Source organism: Hipposideros armiger, unplaced genomic scaffold (assembly GCF_001890085.2).
Source record: "Hipposideros armiger isolate ML-2016 unplaced genomic scaffold, ASM189008v1 scaffold_514, whole genome shotgun sequence".
NCBI classification, from domain to species: Eukaryota; Metazoa; Chordata; class Mammalia; order Chiroptera; family Hipposideridae; genus Hipposideros; species Hipposideros armiger.
In genome coordinates, this window is record NW_017731864.1 from 211,150 (window position 1) to 229,414 (window position 18,265).

The 18,265-nt window shown below is 38.1% G+C and overlaps 1 pseudogene; it reads left to right on the forward strand.

Annotated features, from left to right (window-relative positions):
- The window catches only part of LOC109396323 (40S ribosomal protein S4 pseudogene), a 66,881-nt pseudogene extending 64,421 nt beyond the window's left edge, over window positions 1–2,460 (forward strand).
- Window positions 2,461–18,265: the final 15,805 nt, after the last annotated feature.

Below are 18,265 nucleotides of genomic sequence, written 5' to 3' on the forward strand. Positions count from 1 at the left end.
TGGCAGCTCAGTGGCTGCTCAGCTCAGGCTGGACTCGAACCGCTGTTGCTCAGAGCTCAAACTCTTGAGTGAGCTCTTAACCAACTGAGCCACTCAGCCAGCCCCAAGTGCTACCTACTTCATTGCTGAATATCATTACAGTCACGTTCGAAGTACTTCCTCTTGGGAAGCTATGCACCGATGCCAGGGCCTAGTCCACCCTTCAAAGCAATTTTAGAACTCTTTTTCTGAAATGGTCATCAGAGCTGTCGTCGTATTACCGTTGATGTCCTGAATGTCATCAAAATGTCTTCCTTTCAGTATTTCCTTTATCTTTGGGTAGAGAAAGAAGTCATTGGGTGCTAAGATTTTTTTTTTAATTCCCATTCATAAAGTCTAATTAATTACAGTGCAGAGCAGGGGAAGGTGTCTTCTCTACAGTCATCAGCGCCTCAGGCTGAACGAGGTACTACCAGACACAAAATATGTGACTTCCAAGCCAACACAATCCACCAGTAAAATGGAGGAAGAGAATGGATCGCATGGAATGGTTTCATTGGCCAGGCTTGGAAATGACATACATCATACTCTCACTCATATGACCACATGTGACTGCAAAGGAGGCTGTTGCCTAACTCTGTGCCCAAGAGGAATGGAGAATATTACTTGAGTAGTGAGTCAGTCTCTACCACAGTACAAGTGTACATTCTACCTTACTGCTAAAGTAAGGCTTTAATACGTTTCAGCTCTAGAGTATGAGGGACTATATGGCACATCTATTTACTATTTTCAATTTGTGAATAGCTTAATTTATTACCTGAATAAATCATCTGTATTTTGCATTTATGTGCTGAATTGAAAAGTCTATGCTTCCAAATACAATACCTAGTTTACATGTGATAGATGCTTCACAATAAGTTTGATTAAAATGTTTTCCAAGTAGACTTTAATTTTATTTGGCAATTGGTTAAACTCTTATAGTTTTTCAGCACACAGATCTGGGAAACACTAAGTATGTGATAAGATTAAATAGTCGAAACAATCTTGGTTAAATAATGGACTCTATTTGGCAACCCTAAACTGACTGATGATCAGAAAGCAATGAAATGGCAAACTGAGTAGTTAAAAGAAATCCAACGAGCATCCGGAGCCACACGAATACCTTCCTCCCATTGTATGCACACCTGAAGGACTGCAGTAATGTGCTCATGAGCCCAACCAGCCTCTGGGCTGTGAATAGCTCAGCTCACCATACTCTCTTCCCTGACAGTTTGAGTCTTGACCTAAGCGACTCGGGGATGAAGATAAATGGATGAAATTGATTCTTCTCAAAATTGAAGACCTTAAGAGATTAGCTATTAATATCTGCCACCTGATCTTGGGTGAGACCCAAGCACTTGTCTTCTCCGAGGCCCAATTGATTTTTAGCTATCCCTTTGATTCTGTGAGCCTTCTCCATATCTTTTTAATAGGCTTCTTTTAAAGAGATAATTTAGCTAAGAGTTTCTCTTGTGTTCAAGTTTTTTTTTAAAAAATAGCAATAAATATCATGTGGATCAGCAGGGTATTTTTAATTATATCTTTGGCCTCAACAGCAAGTGGAGATTAAATTGTTAAGATTTATAAGTCAATTTGGTCACCCAGGAAATAAAGTATAAGAGAGCTACAGTAGTTCTCTTATCAGAAAGCAAACAAGTATGGCTAAGGCTTTGTGGACCCAAAATGCACCTGCAGTGTGTAGCAGTTCCAAAGCATTTGATGTGGGGTAAACTACTGGTGTGTTTGCTCCTCGTCCAACTACCAGTCCCCAGGAGTTGAGAAAATATCTCCTCCCATCCCTTTCCTAAGGAACACTCTTAAGTGCTCTCTGACAGTAGAGAAGGTAAAGATCTGCACTCAGCAATTCACTAAGATTGATGACAAGGTCTGAACTGATATAACCTACCCTGCTGATTTTATGGAGGTCATCAGTATTGACAAGACCAGAGAGAATCTTCCTCTAATCTACAACACCACAGATTACTTTGCCATTCATCGTATTACACCTGAGAAGGCCAAGTGCAAGTTGTGCACAGTGGAAAAGGTCTTAACGGGTACAGAGGAATCCCTCCTCAGGGGAATGGTGTCATTCACACCACCTGTTACCCTGACCCCCTTGTCAAGGTGAACACCATTCAGATTGATGTGGAGACTGACAAGATTACTGATTTCATCAAGCCTGCTACTGGTAACCTGTGTATGTTTATTGGAGATGCTGACCTGGGAAGAATTAGTGTGTTCGCCAACACAGGGAGACATCCTGTTCTTCTGACGTGATTCGTGTGAAAGATGCCAACAGCAATAGCATTGCACCCAACTCGCCAACATTTTTGTTATTGGTAAAGCAACAAATCATGGAATTTTCTTCCCCTAGAAAAAGGTATTCTCTTCCCCACTGCTGAAGAAAGACATAGCGTGGTGGCCAAACAGAGCAGGGGGTGAAATGATTTCTAGGTAACTTGATTAGAAGAGTTTTTGTAGTTAAAGATAATGCAGCATGATTTAAAAATAAAGCATGTCCAAATTGTGTAACATGTCGCTATCATTCAAAATGGCCCTTTAATCAGCCTCAGTGATCAAATTGCCAGTGAAAGAGACAGAAGAAATGCATACATTCAATGACTTACTTGCTATTTATCTATCATCTATGTAATACATTCAATTTTTTTCTTGTGGCAAAATTGATTTTACATTTCACTGATCTTTCAAAGGTTTAAACTTCACAGGGCAATCTTGTTCAAATATAAACATTCTGAGCTATGGAAAACAAGAAAGGCGTACTCTTAGAAGGTCTTGGGGGCAAAATCCAAGCAGGTTTTTCTAAGTGCAAAATCTCTGGGCCTTGTATTGTATTTTAAAAATTAATATAGATTTTTGTACTCAGCTCTATAAAATATCCATGGTTGGTTTTTGCTGTTGTCATTCTTGCCATTTTTACACGACTTTGGGCAACGTTCATGCTCCAGAATACATATATTGTTTATCCTGTGGCACTGAATAGAACTAGCTCATTACCATGTTCTACAGGGGTCACTCATGATATCTTTATGAAGCAAGTCTCAATGTTGCCACTGATGACAACGTTTACTTTTTGCCTTTTGGTATAGATTATTCCCATTATCATTCTGTCATCATCAGTGGTGCCACTGGCATATGTGAGTCACACTTTTAGCACATATACATACTCTGTTATATATATACACATATATCCACTAGAGACCAGCATGTTGTAAACAAGTGATGTATGTGAGCTAATTCATTTGTTAAAGAATTAAATAGTTATCTGTTGAGGGAGGCTGTACTTGGAATTCGAGAACCGGTTCTGGAATGACATTGGCTCAAGAAAATGAGATCAGAGCTATTCCATAACTTAACAGTGCTACGAGCTCTACCCATATCCATATCCATATCCATTTCCATATCCATTTCCATTTCCATTTCCATATCAGCTCTCTGGTGACAATATGTGCTACTTCTGCTTTGTACATGCCATCTTTCCCATCACTGGTATAAAACATCATTCTAACCCATGATATTTATCTGCTGGCCTATTGAGGACAGACATGGAGTTGGGACCCTAGCACCTACATGTCAAGATCTGGTCAAGATATGAAGATATATCTGAAGACAAATAAAGAACAAAAATCCTTCCACTTGGGATGCGGCCTGATGTTGGCAAGGCACCAAAAAATATTGCAGTGGAGAAGGAATTTGATTTCTTTTTATATAAGCTGCTATCGCTGCTTCCTCTTCTTCCTCATCCTCATCCTTCCCCTTTCTGTCCTCCCCATTCTCCTCATCCACCTCCTTTTCTTTCTCCTTCTCCTAAGTAATTGCCAGAAAGCTATTTCCATGGCATGCCTCCCATGAGGCAAAGAAAAACAGTAAAACTAACTTTGTCACAGTCAGACTGAACTCTGTTGTAATTTAACTTATCCCAGGACCCTAAAGGTCAACAGTTCTTGAAAAAAAAAAAAAACCACAACAACTGGTGTTGGCATCTACTAGTGTTTAATTTGTATGATACATTGTAAAGATGATCTTTTCATTTCTATACTTCCAAGCCAAAACTCACGTATGACTACTTCAAACTTGATGTGTTCCAACTGACTTTGTACTGGACTTTTCCCACAATCACTAACTGCTGCACACGTTTTATTTTCTTCCCTTGGTCCATGGTCACATCATCTACACAGTCTTTTAACCTCTGGTAGCTGCCTAGACCCTTGTTCCTGCATCTTCCTACTACATCTGAACATTCTTAACCTTTTTATTCTTTCCCCACAATTCTCTCTTCAATTGCACTTCATCTAAGCTCCATCCACTCCCTTCCTTCTCCAATAAGTCTTTGGCCCCAGCAATGACCATTTCTAGATGGGAATATTGAAATGGCTTTAAAAGTGGCTTTTTTGATCTTTGGTTTCATAACTCTCCAAACTGTTTTTCATTCTGCTCCTAGAACAGAACTCCTGAGGTAAATATGATTGTGGTAATTTCTACTAAAATTATCACAACTACCCATCTCTTAAAAAATGAACTTTGTGCTTTTTATGATGCAATGGTCAATTCCTTGTTCATAACTTGGAGATTCCCTTTCAGTGCCATTCTCAACCACTTTTAGTGCCAAGGATATAGACATATTGAGGTTTAAATGCCTGTGAGAGGTATGAACTGTAGCTATAGTTTAGAGCTCTTATTTACACAACAATGCCTTATGCAAAGTAAGCATCTGATACTCTAACCACTGATCATCTATCACACTTTCCCACCTGGGTACCAGCTGTTCCCTAGATGTGCCCTTAGAATGTTCTCCTTTGGCCTCTGGGCAGATGCCTACTTACCCTCCAACCTCTGTCAGGTGCCACCACCCAAGAATGTGATCCTTTCCCCCACCCCCTTCACCATCGCTTATACGTATTTCTATTTTACAGTCTCCTGCCCCTTCCTTGCACTGTGATACTTTATACATCAGTCAATTATACAACCTAGTGAGGTGATTGAGAACTGAAACCTTTTCCTATTCATCTCTATTTACAGAACAGGCATCAGTTTCTGCAAAATAAAATATGCTCCATAAATGAATAAAAGAATTAAAGTGCAAGAGGGATGGATGTTGTTTATATGGAAGGTGTTGTTATGAGCATGGATGAATCTGTAGAGATTAGAACTGTTTATGCACTGCAATATCTTCATGAACAAACTTTCTATCAAAGATCTTAAATATAGATACATCATGATGTTTGACAGGAGGGAAGCAACTTTAATAATACAGGGAATCGGAGGACCCTGAAAAATCAAATTTTCATCCACAAACATCTTGTAGCAGAGTTGTTTTTCTTGAGGTAAGACTTCCATCCCAACTGTTCTATAGTCTAGCATTCTAAAACCAGGCTACTACGCTTTAATCTTAAATCAGATCATTTAACTTTTCTCAGAATACTCAAAGGGGGTTCCAGCTTAGTTTTAAAATCTCAAATTTTTACCAGGTAACATAACCTGGCTACTTGTTACTCTAATTCTTCACATGGCTATTTGGCAGTTTTATTTAAAATGATGTTCAATGAGTGAATGGATAAACAAACAATGAGTGAATAAATAAACAAACATCCGTACAATGGAATACTATTCAACGACAAAACAATGAGCTACCAAGACATACAAAAACATTGATGAATCTAAAGCATATTGCTAAGCTAAAGAAATAAGTCTGAAAGGCTAGTACATCATATGATTCCATTTATAAGACATTCTGGATAAGGTGAAAGTAGAGAAACAATCTAAATATCAGTGGTTGCCAGTGGTTTGAGGAGTAGGAAGAGTTGATTGACTACATGAAGCAGAGGGGACTTTTTTGGACAGTGAATCTATTCTATTTGATACCATATGGATGGGCGCATAACACTAGGCATTTGCCCAAATCCACAGAACTTTAAAGGAAAAATCATGAATCTTAATAGATGCATATTTAAAACATCATTTAGAAGGTTGGGTGATTGCAGGATGGAGCTCGGACTGTGACAAAAATATGGAACTCCATTATAAGTGCATGAAATAACTTCTCTGAAGAGGTTATGGGAAAAGGGGACTAAGTAGTTTTGGAAATGAATGTAAATTTTAAAACAAAGACAAAGGGAACTATATAGAAGGACTGAACTTTATTTGGTAAATTATTTCCCATAAAGGTATCAGTTAATTTTGAAACCACTATACATGTAGACTGAAACTGAACAATTAACCAAATAGGCATAAAATGGTGGTCTTCTCACGTTGGGTTGTGAAATTAGAGATAAGCAAAGGAAAGAAGAAGTTAGAATGAGCCATGTGTTAATTGATTAGAGTTGGAGACATCAGTATAAACACATTTAGCTTAATAAAAATAAAGATTTATACATAGAGAAATAGTTATAGATGTGTGTAAGTACATGGATTAGTATACTCATATATTTCCTTGCTCTTTCAGCTAAGAGGGCCTAGAAGCAACTATATCCCAGTAACAATGAGTGTATCAAGTACCCATATCTTTGTTTCAAATATTATTCTCCAACAAAAGGAACTGGGGACCCTATGAAAAATGGCTGATTCTATGGCTGAGTCGAGAATCTACAAGATGAGCTTCGAGCATGCTGCAATGCCAAAAAGTGGGAGGTGCCAAAAAAACAAAAACAAAAACAAAAACAAAAATCAAGGGGCTATGTCAAAGGGACACAGGGACCAATGAAAAAGAGAGTCCAATGGCCAAAGCTGGATCCATTTTAGCAACAAAAGAAATAGTGTTGGATTCTAACCGATGTAAAAATAAATAGCCATGAGTCTAGACTGATTATTTAATTATAGAGTGAGGATAATTAATGGGAAAAATTAAATAAATCTTCCATGCAGAAGTATTCTAAATAATTTATGTAGATACTCTGCCCTCAAGGACTCCCCTCTCCCCCCCCCCGACCCATGCAAACACATAATTATTCCCTATTCCTTAAGTGTGGATTTCACATAGTGACTTCCTTCCAAAGAGTACAGCATGGCAAGGAGATAAAAGAGTACACTTTATATTGGAGAAATCTGACAAACTTTACCTCAGTTAGGAGTTCAGGGTTACCTTAATAGTAGTAAGTCAAGTTGATAGTATGTACTGTTGATGTGACACAAGAATGACACTTTATATTGTGGTCTTATTCCCCAAAACACTGCAGCATAATTATTAGAACAACAGCAGATAAATCCCAATCAAGGGACATTCTAAAAAATATCTCATTAGTAGTCCTCAAAACTATCAAGGTCATCAAAAACAAAGAAAGTCCTAGAAACTGTCACAATGAAGGGAAGCATGAGGCAACATGATCATAATGACTAAATGCAATGGGTATCCTGGGTGGGTTCTGTAACAGAAAAGGGATATAAGGTAAACACCGGGGAAACCTGAATAAAGTATGGACGTTTGTGAATAATAATGTATTAATATTCATTCATTACTTGTGACGAATGTCTAATACTAATGTAGTATATTAATAATAGGGTGGGTGAGAAGTATGGGGGAACTCTGTACTATCTCTGCATGTATTTTTGTAAATCTAAAAACTACTCTTTAAAATTTTTATTTTAAAAAATTAACCTACATTTCCTAAAACCTTAAATATATGAGGCTGAAAAAAAAGTGTGGCTGTATCTGTAGGCAGCTGGGATATAATTAGGAGCACAATTGTTTACAAAATAATTAAGAATCTCATCTTTTATCTTTGTATTGTATGTGCCTTTGTTTTCATCAACATGTGACTTAGAACTCCCTGTTCTCTTAACCAACTCACTTGCTTATGCAAATGTTGCAGTCATCTTCAACTTTTAATTACTAATGGAAAAGTAAACTGAAGTGGCTGAGCCAAGGATTTCTAGGAGGGAAGGAGAAGGAAATGGAAACAAAAAACTGGAAATCTATAAATGTTAAGATACCAAAATGTAATCAATGTCCTAGATGATAATCAATTTCCAAGGTAGTAATATTTCCTAGGTGGTAAAATTTGGAAATAAAAATCTTCAGAATTTAAATTTTACTGCTGAATGTTATAAATATTATTAGAATAAAGGATTTAAGAAATAGTGATATCATTAACCATATTAGATGAGCACACTGAAAGTTGTCTTCAATTCTGTTCTCAGTATCATGCTGTGAGATCACCGTATTTGTGAAATGATTCTTAATCAAAACACCCTGACTTGATATTTTAGGGGGAAAAATACTATTTTATGTTAGTACTAATCTGAGTTCACTGTAACAAAATGCATTGTGCATCATGGTTAGATTCAATTTCTAAATTTTAATTACCAGTATATATACCCATAGATCAGAAGCAATATGATAAAAGTCTCTAAAGATAATAACTAAACTTCAGTCCGTCTGGTTGTTTTGGTCTTCTTAATGTAATGAAAGCCAAGGTCAAGAAAACATCACTCTCAGCTTGAAACCAGTAAAAATAAATAACAAATGTTCAGATTCACCATCTGCAGAAAGAATTCTCCTTACACAGTGATATGTGTATCGGTTGCTAAGGAGATAGGGAACCAAGTCCAGTCTTCATGATGAGCGTGCATCATTCAAAGTAAAATGAAACAAACGAAAGGTGCAACCTAATCAACTCAATTGTCACAGCATAGTTTAGAGTTAGCAGGTATGGATTGGTTGGAACTACATGGCATTGGTGATATTTGAAAATTTTTGACCAAAAATAATGGAAACTTTGTGTGGTTCAACCTAATGTATTCAGTCTTCAAGAGTGGTGGGGCACAAAAGAGAAAGAACATCATTGCTAATTTTCCTAAGGAAGCAGATACTTTGGTCTTTGCTGACTATAGCAGTTATTTCCCTAGCAATATTCCTAGGTGGGAGAAGACTATATACATCAAGATACCGTACAACCTTTTGGAACTGTTCTTCTGGAAATTCCATCTCCTTGTAACTTGATCCTTGGTACTTGAATCTATAAGTTGACTTGTTGATGTAAGAAACATTCGAACCTGTAGAGAATTTTTATAAGTTCATTTGAGTCAAACTAACCACATATACCGGGGAACAAGATCTCAAATTCTCTAGAGAATAAGTTTGCAGCTTCTGTTATGCCTTTGAAATTAAGGAGGGGACATATGGAAGATTACATGGAGGTGGGAGAAAGCAACGTGGATTACAGGATAGTCAAGTGCTTTCTTGAGGGGTCTGAAAAGGAGGTCAGGCATCAGAAGGAAGGGCCTGAAAGCTGTGCTAAGCTAGATGCACAGAAACAATGGACAGGGCTGGCTTAAGGCAACGATAATCCTTTTAGTAAAGAAGTTCTAGGCCTGGGGCATGACTGCCCACCATGACCTGCCCAGTTAGGAATTTATGATCAGATCACCCTGTGAGGTGACTCTCCAAAGAACCCCTTTTTTCCGTCCACAGTCTCCTCAGGGAACTTGCCCATCAAAAATGGCTTGAGAAGCTACCACCTCTGATTTTTAAGCCATGTGCGAGCACTATGTTAAAATGCTAACTTGGAATCCTGTATTATACACAAGTTTCTTGAGAATTTGGTTAAATGGGTCAATGCCTCGGAAGCTAATCCATTACACATGTATCGAGCAGCTCTGATTTTAAAGAACTATGTTGTGCATTAAGATTAAAAAAAAATCTAGACTTGTAAAACCCAAAGGACTCATAATCCAGACAGGGAGATGAATATGTACAATATTAAGTTTAATACAAGTTCAAAGGCTTATGCGAGTCTAGAAGAGAAGGTAATTCATTCTGAGTGTTGCAACTGGAGACAATATCCCAGGAGACATAGAGGTGGGCCAGACCTTAAACAGAGATTTGGCGCAGAGAGAATTGGCAACAGAATCGGTAAACCAGAGGATGTCCATAACAACATCATATAACAAAAAGTACATGATGTGTTTGGGAAAGGGCATATTTTTGGTGTGACAGTGTCTTAAGACGTATCACCAGAAGATAAGAAGGTGGATTTTTGGATAGAAAAGAAAGAGTCCCAAGTATCTTACTATTTCTGTCCATTGCCTAATCTACCATCTTTTCTGTCCCAAAACCCATGGGTAACATTCTTCCATCAGTATTCTCTCTCATTACCAACAATGCTTTTCACTGCGGGAAAGGGAAGTGAACTGGAATGGAAGAAGGATGCTGTAACAGGTCGTTGAAAAGTTCCTAGCGTGTTCTGCCCAGGTGTAGCCAGCAAAGTCCATCAGGGGCACTCAAATAGCCAAACAAAGTTAGGTTTGTTCATTGTGCTCCAGTAACAGAGAGCACATCCCAGAGGAAACTTGGGAATCACTGTGTAGGGAGAAAGGAGGGACTTGGATTTGCATTGGGTGAATTTAAGTAGGAATTAGGGAAGCCAGGGACGGCTCTGAATTGGACACTGTCATGTAGCTGGGTGTCTTAAGAAAGGTGTCCCTGAAATGGGGAGATTAAAGTGGGACTAGAGTTGTAATGGGAAAGAAGCAGTCATCGCTCCTGTTGGCCAGAAGAGGGCACATGTTTGGTCATGTTGGTGGTGCTGGCATGGCCTGTCTGTGTCCTGGTTCGAGCGCTGCTTGTGTACTGATGGAAATATTACAGTCTGGTCATCAGCAAGCCCTATCCTTTCTCTTGCTGATTGTCAGCAGGGCTGATGTACACTTTTTAGTTAATTTTGTCTCCAGCCGCTAACATTCTTCATTCTTGGTTAAGTGTCTGTGGAGGGCACATCAAAGCCATTTGTTGTTGTTTGAGTAAGAAAGTGGTATATCTAGATCATTGAAAAATAATAACAGTTTACCTTGTAAAAGACATGTTGGAAAGAGGCTTCTCTGAAGGCATAGAAACTAGTTAGGAGGGTATTTCAAAAATGTAAGTAAAAATGATGAGGGTCTTGACCTAGCGAAGATTAGGGAAAAAAAGTAAAGTTAAGAGACACTTTCACAGTAGAAGCCATGACTCACCAGCCAATTGATGTGGGCCATCCAGGGGCAGGCCTGAGGGAGTTTTCAGTAAGCATATTGAATATGCACATATAATTAAGTGCCTGTTTCAAAACACTTGTGATGTCACATGGTTTTGCATATGCGTTTTGGTTACTGTCGGTGATTAGAAGACGAGTCAACTGTCGTCTTTGCCTCTGTTGCAGCTCATTGTTCAGAGAGGTGTGCAGGTCTCCAACATACACAATGAAAACAAGCTGTGTAGAGGAGGAATCCACACACCTGCACACAGTGGTGAATTAGGGACCTTCCCCAAGGAGGTCACCTGAAATCGGGGACTTGAAGTATAAATAGAGGAGAGGACAGAGGGTGAGACAGTATCGTGAAGTAGAAACTGCAAAACTCATGTTACCAAGATACAAATACAAACATACACATATGAAGAGCTAGTCATAAGTAAGAGGAATGCTGGTAAAAAATGGGTAGGTGTAGCTGGGGGCTTTTAGAAGCCTGAAAAAATGAGCTGGGATGTGAGTCCACACTGAGGAAATGTAACTGTAAATTGTAGGCCACTGGGGGCCAGAAACAAGGTCGCTGCAATGGGCAGGAGTGGCTTATCGCATACCTGAATTTGTTGTTTTTATGTCATTAATACTTGAATCTAAACTTGCAAAGGGAAAAAAAACTTATAATAGTCAACACATTTATAATCTACCTCATGCAGAGCCATGCCTCTACTCTCCTGGAGATATTAAAATTGTTTCTGTTTCTAAAAATCCCCATTGGAATAGATTGCACCATATCATTTAGAATCCAGTTCCAGTGTTAACACCCTTCATTGCCGGGATTGTATGTATGTATGTATGTATGTATGTATGTATGTATGTATGTATGTATTTATTTCTGCACCGCACGGTAGATGCTTTCTTTTCCGGCTTGCTGGGCCCTGCCCCGGGGCCACTGTGATCATCCATCATGCAGGTGTGACCATTGTTCTTTGAAGCCCCAGTCTCCACCAGTCTCAGGAGCACTGGAGGCAGATAGTTTCACGTTCCTTAAACACACCCGGAAAGTACGCTCTGCAGATGCATAGCAGAGCCTCCCTTGCCATCATATGCCTGTGCTCCTTCACTCCGATTTTCCGAAAAGCTTCTTGTCGGATTCTTAGTGAGTAGAGAGAGATGAGAGATAAACTCCCTACATCTCAGTGTGCTGCATGTAGAGCTGCAGGAAAAGCCCTCCAGCGTATTTTAAAATCCCAAGTGGAAAGCTAACAGGTCACAAAGGGCTGGTACTCACTGTCCCAGGATGGTGACAGATAAGGACATATTAATTATGAAATCCAGATGTGGGTGCTCAGCTGGGAAGAAAAGCTCCTGGCATCTGACATTCACTCAGAAAGGTCATAGCGTTCACAATATTCCAATAAACACACATCAAACAGACATCCCTGTTTCATTCTGTGGCGGAGTCTCTCTGGAGGCTGAGTGGACTCAGTTTCAGGGACTCGTTCTGTGGAATTTTAAACATCTCTGTATTTCTTTCCATAGCCCTCCCCTCCACACCCACCTTGGTCAACTCTATCCCCCACTGATGCCTGAAACCACTCTTTTATCTTTCAGGGTTAATCTAGTTAGAATGGCCTCTGCCCCCATTCCCTTAATCTCCCTTATTTACATCTCCAGGACTTTCTTTATTTCAGATCACGGATTTTGTAAAAAAATTCCTATTTTCTAGATTTTTTCTAGCTTTCTAGTTAATCACTTTTATTTCTAGTTAGTCACATCACTCACTCAGGGAAATATGGTGGATTTACCTGACTTGGCCAGGTCATCCAAATATAAAACTGTGATTTTTTTTTTCTATCCTGATAGCTATTGTCACAGTCACAATTTATCTATTTGTGTGTGATTATTACACAAGTATCTGTCTCCCCCTGCTAATTTATAAGCTCCATTCTTGAATCTGTACACTTTATCCATCTCCTCCCTTGAAAAATAGTAGGTTCTTGAAAAATATTTTTAAATGAATTAAGGAAGCAAAACACCAAAGCAACTTGAACAAAATGCAGAGCCCCATAATCATGTAATAGACAAAATATCTCTGGGCATAAGTACGTAGCCTCAAGCATTTAGCAGAAAGTATATTGACAAAAGTAGCATATCTCAATAATAAAATTGGTACAGACTTTATGATAGTGAGTATGAATAGGTAAACAGTGAGCTTTATCTACAATTTAATTTTAAAAAGTGGATGAGGATAAATATGTTGCTTAGAATACACAAGTTAAGATAAATGGCAGCTGGACAATCAGAGAGGGTGGGAGGGAGACTGAATTTGAGTTTTCTGGGTAATAGATTATAGACCATTATCTTAGCCACATCATTTCATGAATGAGGATAATTTAACATTATGAAATACAACCTTATTTAATCCCCTCCCCTTGAGTATGGGTGTGAAACCTGTAACTTTTTTTTAACCAACAGAACATAGCAAGAGTGAAGAGATTTTGCAGATTTAATTAAGGTCTCTGGTCCATTGACTTTTAGTTGATCAAAAGGGAGTGTACCTCTGGTGGGCCTGGCCTAATCAGACAAGTCCTTTCAAAGAGGATTTAGATGTCGAATGTGAAAAGAGTCAGAAATTCTCCTGCTGGGCCTCCAGAAGCAAACAACCATATGAACTAACTATGAAGAGAGTTATGTGGCTGGCAACTGCAGGTGTCCTCTTGCTGCTGAGGGTCTCAGCCCTATGACCACAAATAATTAACTAATGAGCACAAGGATTCATGGAACCCTATGAAACTCCCATGATTTTGTGTCAAAAATGGTCTAACATTAGAAATTTCATAGGGCACAACCAACATCTACAGTCTATCCAAAATATAACAATATGGTTTGTAATCTGTATTAGTTATTTTTATTTATTTGCTGCATAACAAATTAAAACACACTTATTGGCTTAATCTAGCACTGATTTATTATCTCACTGTTTCTGTAGGTCAGAATTGAGGGCACAGACAAGGTGGGTTCTCTGCTCATTTCATGGGCTGAAGTGGAGATATTGAGGGGCCTGAGTTCCCCATGTGGGGCTCAGGGTTCTCTTCCATCTCCCAAGACTCTGCATATGATAACTATCCCAGTGATTTTTAACATTTTCGTTTTTTTCATTAGGTGTTAACTTAAAGAAGTACTTTAGATAGAGGCATGGATAGAAAGGTCTTTGTATGATTATAATAGATGATATCTTTGTTAGCCAAATAAGCCTGGACAATAGCATCCATTAATGAAAGATGCCTTAAGATGGATTCCAGTAGAAATGAATTATTTTTTTAAATTTAATTACATCAGATATTTAATAATGATATTGGGAAAAACTAACTGGATCATTTCGTAAAGTTTTTTTTTCTTTTTTTTTGTAAAAGAACTAGCTATAATATTACCTTTAGCATTACCTGAAAGACATTCTGATATATAAATATCAACAGTTTAACATCTCTCTACATAAAAATTTAAGTTTATCATATTTTACAGATAGCTAAAAAACTGAATGGAAGGCTACCTACCAAATAGAATGTGCTTTACACAAGGTGCATGCACGCCCTTTTCTATAAGCTTATGTCCCATGAACACAGCTAAATGAAGTAGATGAGAATAAGGGACTCTATAAGAAAAGGAAGTCTTAGCAGCTGCTCAAACATCTGGCAGGAAAATACCAATAATTATGGCATTTCAAGTTAATTTACCTTTTTGAAATATTCTTTGGAATTATATATGAAACATAAAAAGCAATTGATTGCTTAGTAAGAGTAGCTGTGTCTCAACTATGGAATTAACTTAATTTTGATCTCTTTTTAAGCAAATATTCAGGAAGATATTTAAGTGTAAGACAAATTTAATTGTAAAAAAAAGTATGGTAAAATATTATGGAAAAATAAGAAGTTATATGTGGAAGCATAAAACTTTCTCTTGTTTCAGAAAGATATGCTAAAAATAAGATTCATCATTCCCTTTTATTTTGTTTCATTTCATCTTCCTTCCTCCCTCCTTCCCTCCATTCCTTTCTTCTACCAATATTTATTGAGCCTCTACTATGTGCCAGGGTGCTAGGAATATAGTGGAAAAAAAAAAACAGACACAATCCCTGCCCTTATGTAGTATATATTCTATCAGGAAAGATAGACACTTGAAAACAATAAATATATAATATAATGTTGCAAACAAATATATAATATAGCATTGGAAACAAACTTAAACAGTTAAAGGGTCTGGAAAAATGGGGGGTATTATTTTCGACACTGAAAAAAGTTACCTGTTGGACCACTGTAGGGATGGGGTGAAGGGCATTTTGTTTTTTGTTTTGCACAGGAAGGGGGAGGTCCCTCTTGGGGGCTATACCAGGGATGGTGACTTCTCTCTTCCCAGATTTTCAGGCTTTTCTTTGCACCAACTAAGGTAAGAAGTCTTGAATTCGCAGAGGGCCCCAAGCAGTGCAGTATCGCCAGTTAACGTTAACGCTGAGTCCCTCCATGACTAGATGGGCTGGAAAAGAACAAAACAGTAGCCAGTTTTTTCATGGAGTAAAGGCGACGGAGAGGATTCAATGATGGTGCTAAAAAGTGCACCTGGCCGTAGCCACAGGTGAGCCTGGTGACAGGGAATAGGAGGGGAAGGCTCTGGGAGAAGGTGTTGAGGGAAGACTAGAGGGGAGAAAAGGGGAGAGGAACTCAACGGCTAATTTTCAGACTTTGCACAGGAGCCCGCTTGTGACGACAGAGCCCGCTAGGCTCTGAAAATGACCCCAGGCTGCCGGACGGACCTGCTATACACGAAGCCTTAAAGGGCTGTGTACATGACGTCATGTTGATGGGGTGTTTCTAACTTCCAGGCACCCACTACCAGCCATATTTTGAAAACTCTATCAGCACGAAAAGAACACTGGGTTTGAGCTCCAGGAAATGTGGTTTAATCTCTTATTCTATAATTTATATACTCTGTGATCCAGGAAAAGTAAAGTCAACCCCTCAATTTGATTTTCTATCACTCAGCATTTACATGTTCATAGCTATTACATCTTCACGGTGGAGTGTGCCTTTTAAGAGTATAGAAAAACGCTTTTGGTGATTGGAGGCTTTTGCTCTCTAATTTCTATTATGGCTCGTTTATGTTATTATTTTCCTGCCTTTGTGTGCCTTTTGGGTCTTACTTATTTCATTATTTTTGGACTATTTTGGAGTAGCTCGCTTTCTTATAAATAGTCACCGGGGATTTTGTTTTATGATTGAATTTGAGTATTTTAAACTTTGAATATGAATTTTAAACCAAAATAGTTAGAATATTCTAAAATCACTGATATCTTTATTCATCTATTTTTCATCTCATTCAATGTTTTTTTTGTTTTCTTGTTATCTACTTATTGTCCTTTCCTCTTTTTTCTATCTTCACATATCTCAAATGCTAGCTTTTGCTTTATCACTATGTTGCTCAAATTGAATTTATAGTTTTATTCTTATGCAGTGAGGATAGTATGATCTTTTGTAGGAAATGTTATTTTTTGTTGGGTTCTTATAGAAGCTTTATTTCATACTTAAAAAAACAAAAAGAATATGCTTAGATGTTTAATTACCAAATACTCAATATATTAATATAATATTAGAAATTTTGAACTTTTGTCTTAAAGGCTTAATCGGGTATATTATATATTTAGTTATTTTTAAGATGTCAGGCATGGCAGTTTTTGATGTAAATATGAAGATGAACACAGGCATTCCTCAGAGGTGTTGTGGGTTTGGTTCCACACCAAATAAAGCGAGTGGTAATTTTTTAACTGGTGGAAGGTTTTGCCTTTTTTTTTTTTCAAAATGCATGTTTTGTTTTGTTTACTGGTTTTAGGTGTACAAAACAATGGAATAGTTAGACATTTCACCCCTCACAAAGTGATAACTCCCCTCCCCCAATCTATTAGGTCTTGCCTTTTATTTGTAAATAATGCAATGTCTATGAAGCACAATAAAGTGAAGTGCAATAAAACATGTCTATATAATATAAATACTCATTAACATGTTGCTACTTTCTTCTATAGCTTCTTTCACATTGTCACCTTTATAATGCACAAATGCAACATTTTTCTCAATTTATTTCAATTTTTCATTGTCCTAAAAATTATTAGATGAGGTGTCCACCTTTATTCCCATAAAATTTGCCTTACTTTTTATGTAGTTCCTTAAGAACATGCTTTATTCTTCATATGCTTCTCAGACCAATGTTTTTAATTTATATGACCTTTTGGTAATCGCTAAAAGGCAACATGAGACAAGCATTAAAGAGATGATAAATTAGGTATAGGTTATTGTGGATATGTTCTTTTCCTCTTGACAGCTCAAAGGCATGAAAACAATTTTCTGCGGTTATAGAAATGGGTCCATTTAAAACTGGAATTGCCTTTATCATTGGTGTCACAGTTGGCAATGAAGTGTGACAGGTGGCTGTTAACTCCAGCAACTTGTCATGTACCAGCTGTTTTGTCACAACTCAAAGGGCCTACAGGCAAATTTTGAACTGAAACAATTAAACGATGAAGAAATAGATCACATGAAAATAACACCAAATACCAAACAACCTTCAAGTTTCAGCAAACAATAAATAAGGTGAGTCCCCATAGGGAAGTGTCCACCAAAGGATAAATGGAGACCTTTGGTATCTTTGAAAAACAAAATTAAATACTGTGATTGTTCATGACAGCCTCTAGATTTTTTTTTTAAAGATTTTATTGGGGAATTGGGGGAGGGGAACAGCGTTGGGGAATTGGGGAAGGGGAACAGTCAAGTTGCTGTCCTTTTGTTCTTCAGTCTAGTTGTAGAGGACGTTGCTTCACTGGCCCATGTTGGTATTATCATTGTGTTCTTCCCGGGTGAGGCAGTCGCTTGCCGGCCATTGGACAGCCGCTCATGGCAGCTCATGAAAGCTCACACCATTTGCTGGCCAGCCCCACTGCAGCCTATGCCGTTGCAGGCAACTCACGGCAGCCCAGCTCTAGGTCAAGCTGTTGTTCACCATCTTAGCTGTAGAGGGCGCAGCATCACTGGCCCACATGTGGGATCCAAACCGGGGCTCAGCTGCTCAAAGCTGGCATCCCAAGCAAACTCTTAACCAATGCACCACTCGGCTGGCCTCAGCCTCTGAATTTTATTTTGACAAAATTCTTATGCTAATAAATCCATTGTTCTTTTAAAATTCCAACCAGAATACTACAATACAACAAGATTATTGCACAGATATTCCTTAAAATAAAATTTCCCAAATTACCT